At 36.7% G+C, this 6563-nt stretch overlaps 1 long non-coding RNA gene across 1 annotated transcript in view; it reads right to left on the bottom strand.

Moving 5' to 3' along the window:
• Nucleotides 1-225: 225 nt before the first annotated feature.
• Nucleotides 226-6563, bottom strand: part of LOC122815415 — a 132263-nt gene continuing 125925 nt past the window's right edge. Inside the window, exon 3 of the long non-coding RNA XR_006366953.1 lies at nucleotides 226-1246. This is a non-coding gene — a long non-coding RNA (uncharacterized LOC122815415). The remainder of the gene's footprint in view (nucleotides 1247-6563) is intronic.

The following is a 6563-nucleotide window of genomic DNA, read 5'->3' as shown; positions in this document are numbered from 1 at the left end:
TGTTTGTAGGAAGGGGAGATATGACATGCTTGAGCCTGTAAAGAACTGTGACTATGAGGGCCAGGAGCAGAGCAAAACATCCAAGAAATAATCCTATATACATGGAAAGGCTTGGGGCTTTACTATAGGTGAGCCCTTCTATTCTTGTGACCAGAGTTGGAATGTAAGCTACAGCAACTGTAAGGTTCCCTGGTTGCTTTAAGTAAAAGTCGGTCATTGCTTAAGCACGCTTTATTACTTGTCATTTACTTGCAGAGCTTTCTTGCTTCAGTATTCAAAGACGAATTATATATTCAGAAGCATCTGAATGACTTCTCCTTTTTGCTGTGTTGGTTTATTCACTAGCTTTTTCAAAAGGCACAGTTTCGATAATGCAGGGCCTCTTTGGAGGATATCTAACAAATTAGGTTTTATCAGTTTGTGAACCGCATCTTATTAACTTGAGCCCTGTTTTACAATTTGTATACTCATTTATAGATCAGTTATCTACTTTTATCATAAATCAGAAATCATCTTGTAATATATACAGCTGGACTGACAAGTGAAATTCATTTATTTATATTCATTTAGTCTGATTCTGGTACGTCTGTATTCAGGTTATGATTAAAATGTCATTCATTTTATCGATTTAACGAGAAAAAAATTTATTTTTTCACATGAGATAATTAGATACAGTTGTGTCTGTCCCTCTTTTTCCATCGTTGTGCAAATGTTTGCGTCCTAGTGATTGAAGTCCGTCAATCATTCAAGTATTAATAATCTTATTTTAGTTTTGTTGTCAGCTTCATCATTTTAAAAGTAATAAAAATGGGTCAACATTCCTGACGAGCAGTGATAATCTGAACCACTGTGTATTCAGTGTTGCTTAAAATTGAAATAGTTTTTCTTTATGCATATCAAAGATACGAGGAAGACAGGCTCTGTGGAGTTTTGCTAACAAATGTCAAAAGACTGTGATAAGGGCTGTTTTTTATACTTCACGCATGAAATGTATAAATACACATGTAAGTTCCCTGAAGATTGTGTATAAACTGTTTGTGTGTTTCTTCCATATTAGCACCAAATGTAACAAACTGGTGTTGTAAAAAAAAAATGAGGAAAGTAGCAGTCTTGACGTTTGATGAGTGCAGGTAAAAATCAGCTCATTTATACTGAAGAAACAAATACTGATGCTGCTTTCTCCCACTGAAGCGTAGACATTGTATTATGCAGAAATTCGAGAGTTTTCGTCCTGTCTGCAGGGATTCTGAGAGAGGATTAAAAAAGGGGGAAGGGGGATTAGAGAGAGAGAGAGAAAGTAGTAAGAAAGACAAATTAAAAGCCTGCATTCATTTTTCTTTGCCAAGTGACACTTGATCAGTACATTTTAATAGATGTTTTTGCAACGTTTCTTATTATATAATTAATACTTTCCTAATGTCTTCTTTCTTAGATGCTGTTGGTGATCAGTGCCTTTCTGTATGTTTTTACTAATTCTCTATGTGTTCCCTTCCCTGTAAATAACTGAAGACAAATCAGTTTCATTTTGAACAGTGAGCACAACCAAACTTTAGGCACTGACACATCTCACACACAGACAGCAATGTTAAGCAGACATGCATACACATATTAGTGCAGACCTTCTCCTAGATAGCTGGCTTCAGCCTTTTTTTTTTTTTAAAGGCAAATAGGAGGGCACAGTGAAAGCATTTCATCCTCTTTGCCAGATCCATTGCCCATTTCCTTCAGTTACATATAACTTACTCTAATGTGCTGTAACTGCGGAGTTCGTTAACTTTAGTTTGTACTTTTTGCATCTCCGCTGAGACAGTGAAGAATAATGGCCCTCCACTCTCAGCTCTTATTGAGTAAAGGATTAATTGAAACGGATTCTGTGAATTGCTTCTTGGCTGATTTCCCTTTAGTCAGCGCTAGTATATCCAATCAAAGATTTAAACCCCCTTTCCATGAAAAAGCAGAACTGTTTTGTATTTCACTTGACCTGCTTCTGAATCTGTGTCATTAGTAAACTAAGCAAAAGGGCTAACTCTTCCTTACAACTGGTGCCAAAGGCTTGATTTTTTACAACTAAAATTAATTTATCCAACAGAAAGCTGTCAAAAAGTTCCCGTTTTAGCATTGAAGAGTGCCATGTACAAAATAACATTTAAAGAAATACTCTGATCTTGCATTATTAGCTTTTGGTATTGCCACATTATCTGTAAAATCTGTGAACCCATGTGGGCTACGAGTGTAGTCCCAGACTTTTATGATCCAAAGAAAATTAAAAAAAAAAAAAAACAAAATAGGAAGATCAGTGACTCCAACAGCAGGAGCAATAAAATGCTTTAGAACTAGATATGGAATGCAGTCAGCCATTTTACACGTGGAACAGCATATTTAGAATAATGTGACTTAGAACCTCAGTGCTGAGTTTTAAACAGCAGCACTAAAAAGATAATGCATCATTAAAATGTAAGGTACTTGCGTATTATCGCAACCAGATTTTCGCGATAATACTGGTTGCCTCCTGATATATAAATTGTAACAATAATGCTGTGAAGATGTCACATAAAGTGTTTTCTTTCACACTGAAATTTGTTTAGGCAGGATTATTAATTAAAAAAGGAAAAGTTTAAGTTCAGGTTTGCTCTTTACCACTAGCACAATCTCCCTTCGTCCGAGGATAGCACCATCACAACACAAAACCAAAGCACTACTGTCAACTTCTCACATACAAAACTACCCTCGAATCACCTGTCAACATCATCCAATATCATCAGTTTCACAAACCTTTTATTTTTATGCAAGTTTATGTTATAAAAGTTTCTTTGCAACTCTGTAAAGTTTGACAAATAAACCACAAAGCATTTCCAGGTCTCCGTGTTTTTTGTCATCAACATTCCATCTTCATAGTTAAAGTACTCCTTTCGACAGTAAGATAGCAGCCCAGACAATTGAACCGTGCGTGTGTAAAGCACGCAAAACAGGAAGAAGAGTTTCATAGTTGTTTATCTTCCTGAATGTAAGCCAGACATATCTGTTGTAAGTAAAGATGTACAATAACAAGTTACACTAATTCCCACACTGTTTTCATGCCAGCATGCATATTACCGCAACCGCAAAAATCTGGTTGCGATAATACGCAAGTACCAAATTTAATTTAATATGCTACATATTGGATGAATACTGATCAACATTAAATTATGCTGATCATTTTGAAGGTATTTATTCCTTGTGTAAATTTTATCTTCACTCTACAGTATGTGTACACCATGGAGGCAAAAAAAAATAAAGACCATAAAATGAAATCATACAATATAATTCCCATCAAGCATTTTTGGACTATATCAAATTAGAAGAATAACCACTAGTTGAAAAACTTTTATATAAGCAACTACTTGAGTGCATTAACAGCTATGGTCTGTTGTGTGATGTAAAGCATGACTTTCGCAATGCCTTCAGTACTTTTACTGTCCTTGTAATGGCCACTGATTCCATTTACTGCAACCTGAATGTAAAACTGCAGGTCTCTTTGTTGACATGGCAAGGGCTTTTGAAATGGTCAGCCATACTCTTCTTACAAACCCAAAAGATTTAACTTTGAAGATGACACTATCTACCAGTTTCACAGCTATCTAAAAGACAGAACCTTCCAAGTCCATAGCAATGTCTCATCTTCTCTTGCCGGTAAACGTAGTACAGGTATATCGCAAGGGTCTGTGTTAGGTCCTCTTCTCTCTTTGTTAATAATCTTCCCCTAGAATTACCAAATCTTAAATTAATAATGTATGCAGATGATATGCTACTCTTATCATTGAATACTAACCACTCTGACCTGCAAACCAAATTTCACTCAGTTACGCACCTGGTTAGCCACTAACAAACTACTAAATAACCCCAGTAAAACCAGTGTCATGGTATTTGCTTCAGCCAAAAAATTACCAACTATTCCTCCTATTATCTTAATAGATCTTAATGGAAACAGAATACCTAATGTCACTGAACAGAGGTACTTGGGCCTAATACTCCACCCTACTGTTTTCTTTACCACACACACAGATTTTGTAACTAATAAAGTCCTTGCTGAATTAAAACTGTTAAAAGATCAGTCACCTCTTTTCACTTGCTGCTTGCAGGGCCATTGCTAAAAATATTTTAAAACCAAACTTGAATATGGCCTCCTTTTCTCTTCATGCATTCAGCCCACAATATTCAAAGAACATAGACTGCTGAGAATAAAATCTGCAGATTCATTTTATAAACGGACCCCCAGATATAAATTTGTTAAAACATTCCAAATAGCTTTCAATGCCTCATAGGGCCACTTTTCTTTTAAGCATTCTAATTTACAAGGTGCTAAAACACAGTTACTCCCTCCCTTTAAGAGTGAAACTACCTTTGCAAGACTATTCTTATGTACTTATAACTACACAGGACAACAGTTTCAGTTTAGTACACCCTCTTTTTTAAAGCTGCTGTAACTGACCTGCTACCTGGAGCCACCTATCTACAGACATCAAAAATCTAAAACCCATTAAAAGGTTTAAATATGCGCTTAAATAGCATTTCTTTATTGAATCTTCCTGCAACTGCTATCCTGACAATGGTTAGGTAACATATTATCCCATATCATGAATACTAGAATGCATTTAATTATGCAAATATTTCACGTGTATATATAGCGGTTTATGTATTACATGTATGATTGTACTATGTTTTATGCATATCTTATTTGCATTTTGTTTGTGTGTGTGTGTATATATATATATATATATATATATATATATATATATATATATATATATATATATATATATATATATATTATAAAATATCATAAATATCATTTTTTTCTTTTTCAGTGCACTCTAACTGGATCTTTTAAATCTTTTAATGTTACTCTATATGCATTCAATCATACCATGTTCTGAATATTTCTGTGTAGTCATGTTATATATAATATTGTTTGAAAGACTGTGACATATTTTCTGCTCTTTGAGATTGAGTCGTGGCTGAAGAGTTAGACAAGTTCACTTACCTGGTGAACAAATAATAAACAGTGATATAACGACATTAATGCTGTAAAAAAAATCAAGCTCTGAGGTAAACTGTTGTATTTTCTTTAGTTTTTGGGTAAGACTATCCCTTAAATGTCATGACCTCTGTAGAAGAATTTACTGCGCTTCAGTGTTTCATGAGATTCTACTAAGATCCATAAGGCATACTTACTGGCAATGTATAAAGGGTTCATTAGAGTTCAGATTCCAGATTCATATTCAGTGCTGCCATAGGCACAATTGTGTTAGAATATTTCTCGGAGGTACAGGCCAACACGGAAGGACTGTGGCTGACCAAGTTCGCAGATGACTGCAAACTAGGCGCCATAATCGACTCTCCAGCCGACACAAGCATCCTACAAAAGGGCCTCATAGAAACAGACAACTGGTGCCAGAGCCATGGCCTCAAGCTAAGCGCCAAAAAGTGTATAGTCATCCCCTTTGGCAAAAACAAAGTGCCCACAAATTACCACATAGGTGGTAATCCATTAAGTATGGAAGAAGTAATTAGGGACCTGGGGACCCAAGTTGATAGCAATCTCTCATTTGAAAACCACGTGGCCAAAGTGGTTAGAAAAACATTTTATATAGCCCACCTAATCATGAAGGGATTCACATCTAGATCAGGGGAGGTCATCGTGCTTCTTTACTCATCCCTAATCAGGCCCATAATTGAGTACAATGCCCCTTTTGGGATGTACCTTACCAGACACCTGCAGCAACTGGAAAGACCCCCAAATGTACCTCACCAAGAGGATCAAAGGGCTCAAACAGATGCCATATGCTGCCTGGTTAAAGAAACTCCAGCTCTGCTCAGTGGCATACCGCCTGCTCAGAGGCGATCTGTGCCTGACGTATAAAGCCATGTCCAACCCGGAATTAATGGACATGCTGCACCTCAGAAAATCCAAATCCCATCGAGCTACGCGCTTGAGAGACTTGAACCTCAGCAGTGAAATAAATAGGACATGCTGGAGGGACAGATTCATAACCCAGAGGCTCCCTTCACTCTGGAATAAAATCCCAGTCCAGGTTAGGCAGAGTCCCTCACTGACTCTCTTCAAGAGGAATCTTGATGAGTGGATGGGAGATCGTAGGTTTACCCCGGGTATCACTTCTGTGTCACTGTTAGACAGAGGCACAGTATACTAACCTCTTAAAAGGGCATAGCAAAATTCATTTAAAATGGGTGGCGAAAGCCAAACACACTCTGGCTAGGCTTATAAATGCCCTAGTCCAGATAGCCTAGTATGAACCTATGAACCTATAAGGTAAGGTTTTCTTATGTCCTGAATGTAAAGCTCTGAAAATTAGAAACTAAGGCTGGCAATTCCATTCAAGCTGCATTCATATTTGAGATCCAGACCAAGGCACCCTGTAATGAATTTCAAATAGGCTTCATCTGAGAAACTACAGTGCTGTCCTAGGTGCATCACATTCTATGTACTAAATTGCAAAACCAAATAATACTTTCTTCAGACTGTTTAGTATCTGAGGAACTGCTCTTTGCTTAACATTCTGCAT

Source organism: Protopterus annectens, chromosome 11.part0, assembly GCF_019279795.1.
Source record: "Protopterus annectens isolate FY-2018-M chromosome 11.part0, PAN1.0, whole genome shotgun sequence".
NCBI lineage: Eukaryota > Metazoa > Chordata > Ceratodontiformes > Protopteridae > Protopterus > Protopterus annectens.
Note: the sequence above shows the minus strand (reverse complement) of the source record. Positions and strands in the feature narration are given on the sequence as shown.